The sequence below is a fragment of the Pieris napi genome, chromosome 15 (genome assembly GCF_905475465.1).
Source record: "Pieris napi chromosome 15, ilPieNapi1.2, whole genome shotgun sequence".
In the NCBI taxonomy this organism is placed as follows: Eukaryota; Metazoa; Arthropoda; class Insecta; order Lepidoptera; family Pieridae; genus Pieris; species Pieris napi.
The window spans coordinates 6780219-6794753 of NC_062248.1; positions in this window are offsets into that span (position 1 = coordinate 6780219).

Sequence of the window (14535 nt, forward strand, 5' to 3'; positions counted from 1 at the left end):
CTTACATTATTAAAGTTTTCATTCCGTCGCTTAATGAAGCTCATTTCTTCTGTTCGTCCGAGCCTTGATTGCTTTTGTTTTGCATAAATGCAAGATTTCTATTGATTTCTTTTGGTAAATGGAGTCAACTGGGACTTTGAAAATTTATTTTATGAGTCTTTCGATGTTATTTGTTTTCTTGACTTTTTAACAAAAACTATATTTTATTTTACAATATTTGTAATTGTAAGTAATGATCCAAACTTGATTATTATTCTTCTATAACTGCACTTGAGCTAAACAGTTGTTTAAAACATAATATAAAACATGTTTTTTCGCAAACTGCGTTTATACTTTGTAAAGGTCAACTCATTATATGTTAAAAGATTGTTCTTAATGATGATACTGTCTCCAACAACGTTTGGGTTCTTACGCACCACCAAATAATAATTGTCCGGAAAATCGTAGCTGTATGTAATGTTATGAGAGGCCCGCCGTTTTTCTTCACTGGCAATTGAGTCCGAGATCTTGCTTTCTTTTTAATTTCCCTACGGTCTACTAATGAGCTCTCGTTGGAAGGCCCCGCCGTTATCTATGATATTCTTGAGGTTGATGCTTATTGTGCGTGTCACTGACGACTTCCTTTTTATTATCCACTCGAACAGTTCAGCGGTCGCCTAAATGAGTTCTTCTCATTTGCCTTGCGCTTTTTTATTTCTCTAGACGGCAGTTTGTCTTGTCACGGCTTTCGTTTAATTTTGTCATTATAGGGAATTATTTTAAAAGTTGTAGTAAACTTGTATAAGTGACGGAACAAAATATTATTTTTAATTTAATAACTGTGTCTGTCCCACATTTAGTATTCAAAATTGCAAAAAAAATACCGTAATACGATATTTGTTTACGCAGTGCAACAAATCACGCGACTCCGCCTTCGTTTATCTATTAAAATGAAAGATTATAGTGAGCTTTAACGTTCTCTAAATAAGCTGGTGTTATTTTCAATGGATTGTGCAATATTGTCACAGTCCCAATGGCAGGGCAATTAGAGTTGTGTCGCGCGTGGCGGTCACGTGGCTTGTTGGAGGAAGGTCGTGTCGGCGCACGCGACTCTGCCACATTACTCTTACCATTATCCAATGTTTATACTAGGCACGCTACAAGTATTAACAGGCGATATGTTTTATCATATATCCTACTTAGGATGTGTGAATGATACGTGATAGTAAACCGAGGGCTGGGGACAAGGCGAATTATAAGTTTGTGAATTGTGTTAAAATGCAACTCATTATTAGATATCATCGATATATTTTGCATTCAAAATTTGGTAAAAAAGGTACTGTATATCTTGCCCAAGTAACTAACAAAAACTGATATCATGTTTTTTTAAATAATAGGAGTTCAAAATAGTATATCATATATTACGGTACTGGGCCACCATGGCCACTACGACAAACTAAAAGTTTTAGGCGTATCTTAATGACGTGTCATTTTAGTTTGATACCTTGATTTATAAAAAACCAAGTGAACAGGACGAAGTAGTCACGCATCGACGATCAAAATATGATAAACAGTAGTGTTGTCTTTTTAATATTTATCAAATGTATAAACCAACTTTAACTTTATTCACTTTGATTATTAAAAAGAAGAAAATAAGTTACTTGGGTCATGTGCTTCGACACGAACGGTACTGACTTCTTCAAGTCATCATGATGGGCAAGGTTGAGGGGAATGCACGCCCTGGCAGAAGGAGGAAGTCGTGGCTCAGCAATATCAGAGAATGGCGGGAGTGGCCAGCGTAGAACAGCTGATGCACTTGGCGAAGAATAAGAAGAAGTATGACGAGCTGACCGCCAACCTCCAGTAGTGGAGAGGCACTACAAGAAGAAGAAGAAGAAGATAAACCAACTCAGAAAATCGAGTCTTGTTTCTGGTAACAATAGTTAATGTACCTAAATGTGAATTTATATATAGAAAATTAAAACAAATTTCAAAAGTTTGGTCCCTGTGGCAGTGTTATGCCGGCAGCAACTTCTATTTATCTATTTTTAATTACAATTATTATTACTATGTAGGTTAAGAATATTGTACATAATATATTTGTGTGTTGGAAATAAATTATAATGCATAGATATTTGTAGATTTCTATAATTATATCTCTAAGTAAAATTTGAATTAATTAAGCGTGGATTATATATAGTTCTATCACCCCGTCCTGTCTGATCGGATTACAGGAAATCCAATGAATTAATAAATTGAATGCAGCAGTGCTGATATCAGACAAATCTCTGCTGAAGAATTCACTTCATTTAAATATCGCATTTTTCTTGAAGATTATACCGTACGACAGCTATAAAAGAAAACAGGAGGTCCGCCCCTCGATAATGCGACGAGCTCGAGGAATTTTTATTTCGTTCAAATCTCTTCTGACATAGGTATATTTTTGCAAGATCGCCTCCAGATTTTAATACCCGAATTTATTTAAATTCGTTCAGCTTGCACCCCAACGTTTATCGCTACGACGTGCTTGTATTTATAAATAGCTAAACATTTTCATGCTTGTAAATTATGATTTTCTTGGCCCTTTGTATTGTTTTAGGCGTTTTCCTCTTATAAGGTTGTTGTAAGGAATTTTGTTTATTTTTAGTAACACGAATAAAAGTGTATTCTTCTATAATCGCTAGGTCATCATTCACTTAGTGCAACACATCAATGGCTGAAAGTATTCAGTGCTTACGTTGCCGGTCCCTCCGAAGATGAAGTTTCTAGGGTGATCATTCTTCATTTGTCCTCTGGGCTCTCAATATTCATCTGACCGCTCGATCATTATAATGGGGCATTTTGTTAAAACTTTTTATACAGTCTTTTTTATAAAGTCCGTTCAAAGTATATACCCGTACTAGAGTTATATAGAGAAAAATGAGTATAATTTTTCATATGTTCCCTTTCCAAATATTCGCCAACAAAATTTTCCTTCCCATTTATTTCCATCGCATAAGATCTTTTCGTATGAGCCGAGTTTTGTGTTAATATATGTGCCCGGAATACCGTGGTCATATATTACACCGACCTCTGCCGGACCGGACATAACAATCCTCGATTTGCTATAATATCGGTCTTGTGTCCCGCTCGTGGGTAGCGGTCAGGCTGTTGGAGAAAGCGAGGCCGGGAAGGGCGGAAAACGCGGGGTGGCGGTACGTGCCGCGTATAATAAGCATTTCATGCACGGGGTGCGGGCGCGGGGATATATAGGTACCATTTTCCGTAAGTCGTGTACCTAACCGGACCGTACATTATGGACCGAGGGTCAGCGCCTCGTCTCCCGTCTCTGTCGCGCTCGCAGAGCCTTCCCGAGAATAATTTCATGTGATATATCGTGGGCTAGGTAACAATTTTTATTAGAAATTCTTTGCTTATTTTTCTTTCGTTTTGTTTTGAGTAAGGTATTTTCTTTTATTCACTTTTCAAATTACTCACTTTATAGCGTAAGTTAAAGTTTAATTCTCCAAATATGGGTTGTTTTGATAGCGGTCGCTGAATTCTATACCTATAGATTTATATACGAGCAGGCCATAAAACGGAACAATAAAAACCCAAAACAGCAATAAATTTGAAGCAATAGACGAAAAGGTTCGAGCGCGTCTTATCAATTCCTGCCACGCAAAGAACGCAAAGCGAATGATATAAAACTTATGATTCGGATTCACTTAGAATTTCTAACGTTATTTAAACCTTACATTATTTAACAGTGTACTTCAGTTGAGATACAATGTTTACAAGTAATCAACACTTGGTGGACAGTTGTAGGAGGGTCAGAGGTAAAACAAATAATAGACAAGTCCACTACGTCTCCTAAGAACAAGGGTTCTCTTAAAGGAGAAGGAAATGCGGCTTTGTAGAAGCCACAATAGTTCTTTATGCATAAGTAATGTCGTCTAATTGAATTTGAATTAAGATGACCGTTGTAAATTGTTAGTTATATATTAATTAAAAGCCCCCACAGCTCAGGTACATTGTTGAATTAAACTGCGTCCAATAAACAGTAGTTGTTAAGAAAACATTGGTGTTAATAATGCTAGAGTGCGGTCCGGTGCACTTACATTGTCGATTCATTATTGTTACCGTCTCGGCCGACGGAGATATATGGAATGGCTCCCTGATTGACCCCACATTAAAAATTACATACTGGTGTTAGGGATGTATGAGTCTATCAATGTTTCAATTCACCACACGTAAATATACACCAACACCACACGTTTAGTAAGACACCAAAGTACTTAAGATTTAATAGTTTCTTTGATTCGTTAGTTAATTTTAAAGGGGTCGTAGCAAGTGTAGCGGTCGCCGGAGGGTCGAATAAATATGTCCCAAAGAGTTAAGTGTGGGCAAAGTACGGAGTGGAGACCGCGTCCGACGTTTGCTCTTCTGCTAGTGTTGTTGCACCACTTATTACACACAAAGTTCCGTTAAAGTTTTCCCCGACTCGGGTGAGTTTAATTTACTCGATAGTGTAAATAAAGCAGTCGGAGTGGGAAGTTTCGCGACAATATGGCCCCCGGTGACGCCTACGACGGTGCGGTCGAGTGATAATAACGTGCAGCCGTCCGTGACTTCCTTATTAATCGAGAACGACAAATTTTAACGACAAGAATTAATGAATCTCGTTACATGGGTTAATCCCTCGCTCGTAAAGCGTGTGCTCGGCAGTTAAGGTGTTCAGGGCGGGCGGCACACACCACCTCGCCTCTTTTGTCTTGTCACCTTTCTTATTAATGCCTATTAATAAAACGATTAAGCCATTCCTATTATGTGGACTGAAAAAATTTAAAACCCTTAATCCGAATTTATCTATCTCTATAGGTTTCGTATGATCATTAGACTTATAGTTGTTAATGTTTGTACGCAAATGAAGTTGCAATTTTCTTTTTCCTTACGCTATTATTTAATGGTAGTAAGACTATAAAAAAATATTTACTGTTAGTTATAAGTTAATGCATATAGTATTTATGATATATATCACGGCTAGTGGACAGTGGTCTCTTATCATTGTCAGAATAATGCATTATAACACGTCAAGATGCAACGCAACGCATACGCTATTGAAAAGGTATGTTATTATAACTTCAGCTCAAGTAAAATAAATAAATGCATTTGAAATAAAGCCTAAATATAAGTTGAAACGTGTATAATGGCAAGTTGAGTGAGGGTCCTACAGATATATCGTCCAGTTAACGAGCATGTGGAATGAAACTTTATTGTAATTGCGTTTTGTAAGATCGGAATGGAGTCATTACAGACCGTCCTTACGACACGACCCTTGATAAAGTTTCTTATTAATATAAATATAATACAGAAATGGTTAAAGTACTTTTTGTGTTGGATTTTTATCACAATTTTAGTAATTCAAAGTGCGATTCCCAAACGTGCTCGTTGTGTTTATCTCCATCTGTACATTCATATGTGCAAAACTGACAATTACAAATATATAATAGGCTAGACTACAAAAAATCACTAAGACAGTTGGAGAAATCTGAACCCTTAAAGAGTTGTAGCGGAAGTATTTCTCAGAATCAAAGAACAACTACTGCACCTACTAAACTTTAATTATAACATTGTGTATTTTCTATGCCTGTATGTAATCTTTTTAGGTACGTTTACGGCATTCTATTGCCATGAATGTCGCAGGTTTGCGTTTGTAAAATTATTGAGTTTAACTGACATGATTCATAATTTCGTGTTAGACAGCATACGTATATATATTAATAAGGACTAGACAAATGATACTGTTGACCTCGTGTCCTTAGCGCGATACGTAGCTTTATTATTGTCATACTCGTACAACGCTTAACAATGATGAGCCATCGGTCCCTTTCTCCGTTAAAAAAATCAGAAAACCTAGGCAAATACATTTTCTTACTGCCGAGCAAATGTATTTAAACCAAACGAGTGCGAGTGGAAAGAACGTATTGAAAGTAATGGTTAACTTTAATAAAAGAGGTGAAATTCAATTAGGATCAAATGAAACGTTGTTATTGAATTCTATCAGCGACGGATAATGCGTGTGTATTCATCAGGTGAAGAGGCGTGAGGGCACATTAGGGCGCTGCGGCCTCAAAGCCAGAAGACTGATTATGTCTATCCGCAATTTCTCTCCGGCCCTATTCTCGCGAGCTAAAACTAGCGAGTTTTCCACCACGCTATTAAGCGGTCGCTTTTACATTTGTCCTTATAATGGGAACGTGCTACTGATTAATTTGAAACGAAACTCATTTATGTCGAAATGCGTGTCTATTAAGTGATGATTGCAACGTTTTCTATCTACGCTTCAATATCCGATTTAGAGTAAGGAACGTGGAAAATTATACGTGGTCCAGTTACAAGCCCTCACCCCATTAAGTAAAGGCGAGCTCATTCTCGGCAAGACTAATCAAATAACAGTCTCCCCTTGGCCCTCCCCCCGCCTCGCGGCTAGTGGTCATCTCTCTTATCGATTGTGGTGGAATTCGTGCACAGAATGCGATATTTCCCAGCGTTTTACTCTTCCAGACAATGAAAATAATGTTTCGTTTGATTTATGGATATTGTCGTTATATAGTAGATGGATTGTAACAATTGCAAAGATTAGTTAGCTGGTTGCATGCGCCTAACGTAAACTAATCTGCATTGCTTGTAACCGCATCCATTGAGCCGGTGCATCAGGCGTTGTTTGAAGTAGATTTGCATTGTGTATTTGCAAAATGGTATCGTGATACATGAATAACTCAAATACTGTAGTGGTCCAATTAAAATCAAATGAATAGAGGTTTAATTTTCACGTATCCTTGCAGCTATAGTTCAACTCATGTTTATTAACATTGTCACGACCAATAACAAGTAACGGATACTTAATAGTTTTCTTAGTAACCGGAGTCCTGGATTCATTTGTTGTAGAAATAATATTTGTTTTGCGTTGGTAGGCATGAGATTCTCATCATCGTCAATTATTTATGGAAAATAAATTGTAGATGTACACTATGTCTTAAAAATAATCAATAAAACAAATGTATAATTGTGTCTATTCTATGCCATTTAAAAAAAAATATATCATAAATCTTGATTTTCAATACTGAAAATATATATTAAAGTATTTTTGGTTGTTAGTTGTCCTTATGAAAAGGTAAGGAAAAGGCCTCCAAAAATTGTATTCCGCGATACAAATTTAGTATAGTACCAAGTAAGTATAGTACATATTTAAACTCCACTTTGAGAATTCACAGGACTTGTTTTCATAAGTACTAAATGCATTAGGTAGCGTGCTGGGTAGACCGTACGTTACAATCCGCACATACGTCGCTTCACTGGTCTGTGAAAATGATTTTGATTTGACCCTTTGTAGGGTGACTTTACCGCAAAATTACATTTCCATCTGTGACTATTCATACAACTTTCATTCTGTTAATTGTACTATAGAAATGGCCGTGTAAATTACCAAAATATTTCATACAAACAATCAATTGTCGAGCTCTGAAAATTGCTCTGGTCAGGATACAAACTATATTGTAATACAAGAATTTTAAATACACGTTATATTAACCGATTCTTTAGTCTAGTGTGATTCATATTCAACAGATTACGAGGTCCCATAGTCCAGAGATCTCTATTGCTTTACTGTATATTCCATAAAATGTGTATTGTTTTTTTTTTAATATTATGGCAATAGTTTTGACTTTATGCCAGTTGTGTATTGTTTCTGCTGTGATTCCATATCAGCAGTGTAGGCCTAGTGGCTTGATCATGCGACTTATAACCGTTCTAGAGATTATAGAGGTCGTGCGTTCGAATCACGGAACAAAAGAACTTTTATTGCTATGTGCACAATTAACAGACTCTTACCGGCATGCCTTAGAACCAAAAGTCGACAGCGTGTGTCAGGCAAGTTGCTATTAAGAAAAAAATTGTCACAAAATATATTCAGATATCTGAGACCAAGATCAATAGCAGGTTATAGCACCATTAGTATTGTTTTTAATTAAGATAAGTCGCTGTTGGCTAATCGATCTAAAAACTATATTTATTATAATTTGTATCAGAAGATATTCTAAAAGTGTTCAATATATTAACTACACGATAAAATAGGTAAACTATAATTCGTTTGTTAAAAGCTAGAATTTTAAATATAGAACACAAGACTAAACTGAATTAATTTTATTTCTATTTTATTCTGTCGTCATTACGAACCCGTGGGGTTTCTCCGCAAATGTGTCGAAGATAATTTTGTCAGTGTTCTCCTTACTGATATATTCAACTGAATATTCCCATATGCGCGTAATACTGTAGAATTGCAAAAAAGGTCTGTTTGAGGGGTGAAATATGTAAATTTATTGTCTTGGGCGGCTCAGTGGGCGCCCCCGTCATACGCCGACACGTAGGATAAAGGAAATGTTAATGCGCACCAATTTATGTGCTTACTATGATTTCGCTGAATCGAATTCGCCCTTTATGGCTTAGAACGCTTTGTTTATATCTCGAGGCTTTGGTAATACTTCTATTTCTTAAAGACAATCGATTTTTAAAACCTCGCAAATATGTATTTACGCAAATAGTAGTACTATTACAATTGTTTTAATATAATTGTGTAATAGAATTGTGTCAAGAAAGAGTGATTTTTTATGAATTGTTCTGAAATAATATTTTAAAAATATAGTTTTATTTGATTGAAATTTATTCCTATACACTATCGCAAAATAATAAACAAAAAGTAATAAATCAAGTGATATCGTTAACAAGACCGTCAAATACCCAATCTGCACCCCTCGATTTGCTGTGACTAATTCACAAAGGCCAAATGTGACATAATACCGGCATAATTCAATGTTTTGCTCACCATATTGTATTTTATTTATGAGTTATGCTCTGTTGACTATCATGCCACCCTTTCTATCATAGGGATGGTGTCGTATCATCCCTTTCTGAATATTGTTAGGGTGCCTCATACCGGTGCATAAACGCCTGGTTAAATACCTAGAGTTAACTTACACCGCGTCGGCTCGCGAACTTGGGGTTGAATGTATGCTAAAGACTCATTTATAACGGACAATTTTAAAATTAATATTATTTATTTGTAATAAGCTAACTGAAGTATTTTAATAGTAGTAGTGCTACGTGTGTGCAACAATTACAACAATCTAAAATAATGAATTTAAACAGGAATACGGATTTAAGAGGATGTTGAGTAATTATTGCTTACAGCGCCACCTAGTGTAATTTTAATCAAATTATTGCGAATTTCTTTTTATATCCTGACTAGAAAAAAATAGCTTTTATGTACATATGTTAACGTTCTCCTTTCGTATGTATGTATTTAATTTTTAACAGTGTCTATTTAAAACCTTCTTAGATAGATCTTTATTGATAATTCCGATTAAAATACTAATTTAAATTCAATTCAAATTAAATGTTTTTATTAAAAAAATGTTATAATAAATCAAAATTTCGTAATAAAATCTATAAAAAACGCAACACTTTCCCGCACTTATATATTTATTTTGGTCATATAAAAATTACAAGTGAATTTCCCTTTTTGTCGATATTTAAATTTTTAAACGTCTCGGTCGCCCAGACAGACAGAGGGTGCAGAAGCAATTTGTTCGAACAAATTTGTCATTCAAGCTACAATTGATTGCGGCTATTAAGCCATGATTATTGATATTCTGTAGTTTATAGATCAGAATAAATTGTAGAGTATAATTTAAGAAAAGCTTTGTCAGACTACGATAAAGCTTAGTTTTCGGCGTTAAAGAAATTGTCTTGTTTTATGAACATTGAATTATCTTTTAACTATTCCAAGTATCAAGGTTCAAAGGGAATTTCAATATTTTGCTATATTTTATTTTGAATGAAAAACCTTCCTGAAATCGTATGCTTTACTGTAAGCATGAACACCGTATTCAACAGTGTGTGATTTTCTTTAAAAAAAAAAAATAACCCATAACTATGGCTTAGTGGGTTACGCCCATGGCATTTAAACCATAGAGATTGGGTCCTTAACTAACATGGAGAACTTGTTTTAATAAGTCCTCGGTCCTCAGAGTCGCTTGATGGTTACATAAAACACTAATTAAAGTTTGAAGCATCTTTGCGATAGATTGCAATATAAAAATATTCTTTAAAGAAAAAACTTTTTAACCGGATTAAAGTTATGTATTATTATAAATTTACAACTATTTAACATAATTTTAAATTTATCCGACGTTTCGCGTGCTTTACATCGTGCGTGGTCACGGTGACTGAAGACGAAAGGTGTTGGATGTCAAAAAGTATCACAGCTGTAGAGAAAGTTGCATTATCTGTATTTATTTCCCCGGAGTTGGTATCGACTAAATACATAACTTTAATCCGGTTAAAAAGTTTTTTCTTTAAATGTGTAAAGGTTATGTCAATCAAAGACAATACTAAAATATTCTTTGTCTATTAATAAATAAAAATAATATATACTACATTATTACACATTTTATTTATTTAACGAAGACTGATGTCATTTAAAATTGTTTATTTATAATTTTATTTTTATTCAACCTATGACAATAGAATTTTAACGATACTTATTAACTTTGTGGCTTGTCATCACATTTACCACATATGACCAAAACACGCAGAAAGTGTGGTTGATTTTTTAATAACATCTATAGGGGTCCACTGTTAGACTACATTCATTGCATCTGGGTCTTTTGATTTCACAAATTGTTATTTGTAGAAACTTGTTTTGCCAAATTGAATAAAATTTGTTTAGGCTTACGGTAAATGCGTAATTAGCCAAAATGTATTTAAAATCAATATAGAATATTTTTTTAGCTTTTGTGGAATAAGTAAATCAGTTTTAGGTACAAGTGAACTTATGAATAAATATCAACGATGTTCGTGCAGTATAAATAATTAAGGAACTTTGTACATAAGCGTGGTGGGCTCATTTATTATTCTTTATAAGGAAACAAAGGCGAGGGTTAGCCGTAATAAGGCTCCGCCACCTCGCCGGCTTATCTTTATTGCCTCCAACCCACGTAGAATAATAAATCGTTTTCATCAAAAACAAATACTCGACAGTTTTTGCCGGAGTCGAGCGAGCGGGTCGGGGTGGCAATTTTCCACCCCCATAATACAATATTTTCCGACATTTTCCACGGGAATACAGTTTCAAATCGCTCGCTCGTAACCGGCAGGTTCCTTTAATGTGTATTTTTCGTCCAATCACAGGACGGCGAGAGTCTCGATATTACCTCAACTGTCACACATAAAGTGGAAAATATGGTCGACAGATGTGGGGGGAGTGCCGGCTTGGGGGAGGTCGCTGCTTGGCAAGTCGGCGCGCGTACGCGACGCTCCGGCGCGCCGGAAGAAACGCTTCGAACAGGTTTATAGCTTTTCTTTCAGCTCCACTCAGGTACGGGTCGTATCATAACAGGGAATAGCGGCGCGTGATGTGAACCCGTGATAAAATAAATGTCGAGATAGGCTTATGTATTGTACTGTTTATCTAAATAATGGTTGCCGGGAGAAAAGTTTCGATTAAACTTGAGCGTTTTGTTGTTTTTCACGATTTTTTGTAAAAAATACTTATTCGTTGGCATTATAAGGTAATCTATTATGGGTTTAAATAATTTTTAAACAGTATCCATCACTGAGAAGGTACATTATGTAGAGTCAGGGGTTTGGTCGACCAACAGGCTACGGGCTACGGGCTACGTCGTAGCTGGTAGGCCGTCCGTAGGAACAAATGGCGAATCATTTCTCATCGTAACTTTTTGTCGGTTCTTATCTGTTAAACTTCACTTTTCATCATCCGAGGGGATTTATGTAATGCCTAGTCATTTCTCGGCGTCGAGGCGCGGCTTATCGGTGGAAAGCGAGTTCGCTTGATTGATGAGCGCGCAAAAATAAATGTTCAGTTAAATTATTCGATAAGTTGGAAACGGAAGTTAAACGGGAATCTGTGTCCCTTACCCCTCAAGACGCTTGTAGCTACTGTACAACGGTGATTGATCGCTTAAAATAAGTATAAGCTCTCCTTCATTCTCTTGGACGTTGCGACTGAATCGTATCATTTATATGTATTTCTAGTTCTAAATATGTATTGAAATATACATTTTACTAAGCAACTAATTCAGCATTACTTTGAAGTTCATGTTACGTAAAGTAAGGAATTATCTGAATTTAATTAAGTTTAAGGGTCAATTGTTTGATTACAATCCTCCTCTGACCATGAAACTAGCATATAAGTGAAGGGAGAAGAATCATAAAATTAGGCATGAAAGCAAATGCCATAATTGTAGGCAATCAGCGCCCCTCTCAATGATTTATAGCTAGCTACCACACCGCTCTCAGTACGCATCACATTTACATCTTTTGAACATTTGCGTTATCTATGTATTCTGAACAGATTCATGGCTCAGCTATATTATTTATTTTATATCTCAGCTATAAAATAGAGATAAAAATACGGTTTAGCAGTACGCGTAAACTCTATTTTATTAATATTGCATATTAACAACATTTTTATTTTATTAAACTATTCCAGCTGACTTGCTTTACTGAAATATATTAATTATACGATAAAATCCAAGACATTCGTTGTGATAAGCACGTGTGAATGCACCAAAACGTGTTTGTAATGGTTAAAATAGTTCTCTAAATTCTTAAATTGCCTGTGGGAGTGCAGTAGACGGTCCACTTAAAAAGAGCATTGTGGCTAATCTCTAGCGACACATGTACAAACAAAGTTTAATTGTGAGCGGTGTGCCGGCCCCGGGCAAAACCGATTACAGTCTTAGCGCTCACCTTCGATTCCAGCACCTCACGACTCACCCCCTACCCCCTACATATTCAATTCCAATCAATCCAACACATATTTATACATATACGTCCCGAGTATGTTTTTATTGCGGACTCCATCGAATGACGGCCGCAAACATTGCATCCGCCTCCCTCGCTCGCAGCGGCAAAACCTTTTATTTTTAATTTCGATTTTGATTTTTCCGAGCGCACGGTATCGTCCTAGTTTTATTTCGTTTCATTTCATAGCGTAGGGTGGGTGCGCGACAGATCGGAATTTCAGATATGTACAATTTAAAATCGTGTAAGTACGGTCAGCGTGGCGGGAGTATCGGGCGCCGGAAACGCTTCTCCCGCTAGACTGACGCCTGTCGGTTTGTTTTCTTTACTTTTTTGCGAGTTCTATTTTCATTTGATTGCATTTGAATTTCCGCCGCCAATATCCGCTAACTAAACACGATTAATGCGGAGCGGAGATGGACAGACGGGCGGGCCCCGGCGCCGTGACGTTCTTTACTCGTTTTGTCGTTTTATATTAGAAAGGCAGCTAATTTATTGCAAATTGCGCTACGGGAAGCCTTTGCAATAATGTACAAGTGAACATTATTTTTAACTAATTTAAAACACAGGCTACTAAGGAAATCAAATACTTTATCGCAATTAACTTAAATCATAGAGTTATTAGAGAAGGACTATTAACATATATGTATTACGTACATAAAATAATCTTAAATCGAACAACGGCCTTCGTTACAGTACACCTCTATTTAACTCATACTGCGGCTTTAATCCGATGCACAATAGTGAAGCTAGTACGTCAAACATAAGAGTCTGCTTTTGAGAACTGACAAACAGTGACATGATCCATTGATCGGCTAGTATCATTTGCACAATAAACAGGCTGTAATGCGACAAGCCGAGATCGATCACGAGCGTTATTGGGAAACTTCTCCGCGACACGGCCCTTGATTAAAAGTATGCAAATTTTATTACATCCCACGGGGTGCGGATGGGGACACACGTATTGGGGTCAACTGAACGTATCTGTAATGTAATTAGTATCAATCTTAAATCTCGCCCTTAAACTGTTTTTAATCGTATAATATTAAAAAAGTTTCTCGAGATTTTTTATCTGTACGATAAATACATGGACACAGTTATGTTTCGATTTGGGGGTATAAGTTTTGTATTCACTATGTATCAAAACATGTAATGGGTTTGTAAATGCAAAATACCTACACTACATGTAGGTACAAACAAGAAATGGGCTGTTCTTAAGAATTTATAGGTAGACGCATTAATGCACCCGTTAGTAATAAATAATTCGATACAATGTGTGGTGGAGTGGGGTTTTGTTTATGTCAAATTGTAATTTATCGGTTACTCGGCTCGAGTCGGATATTACAGGGGGATTCCCCCACCCACCACCTTGTGTTCGTTGAAAATTTTATATTAGCTACCGTATCGGCTGTTAAGTCATTCCGTTTTTTCTTGTCCATGACCAGCCAAAGCGATCTTTTGATTAAATTAAGGGGATCAATGGGGAATTTTTAAACTGATTGATAGGTTGACAAAGCGTTTTATGAACACGACTTGAATTTATATTGGGTGGACGTGATTAAGCGGGGTGTATTTTTAATTTGATAGGTTTTTTTTAGTAATTGCAAAATTAGCAATTGTAATCTAGAAACATTTTACAAAAAAAACGCCTTACATATATTTATTATAACTAACAAGTACGACATATGAATT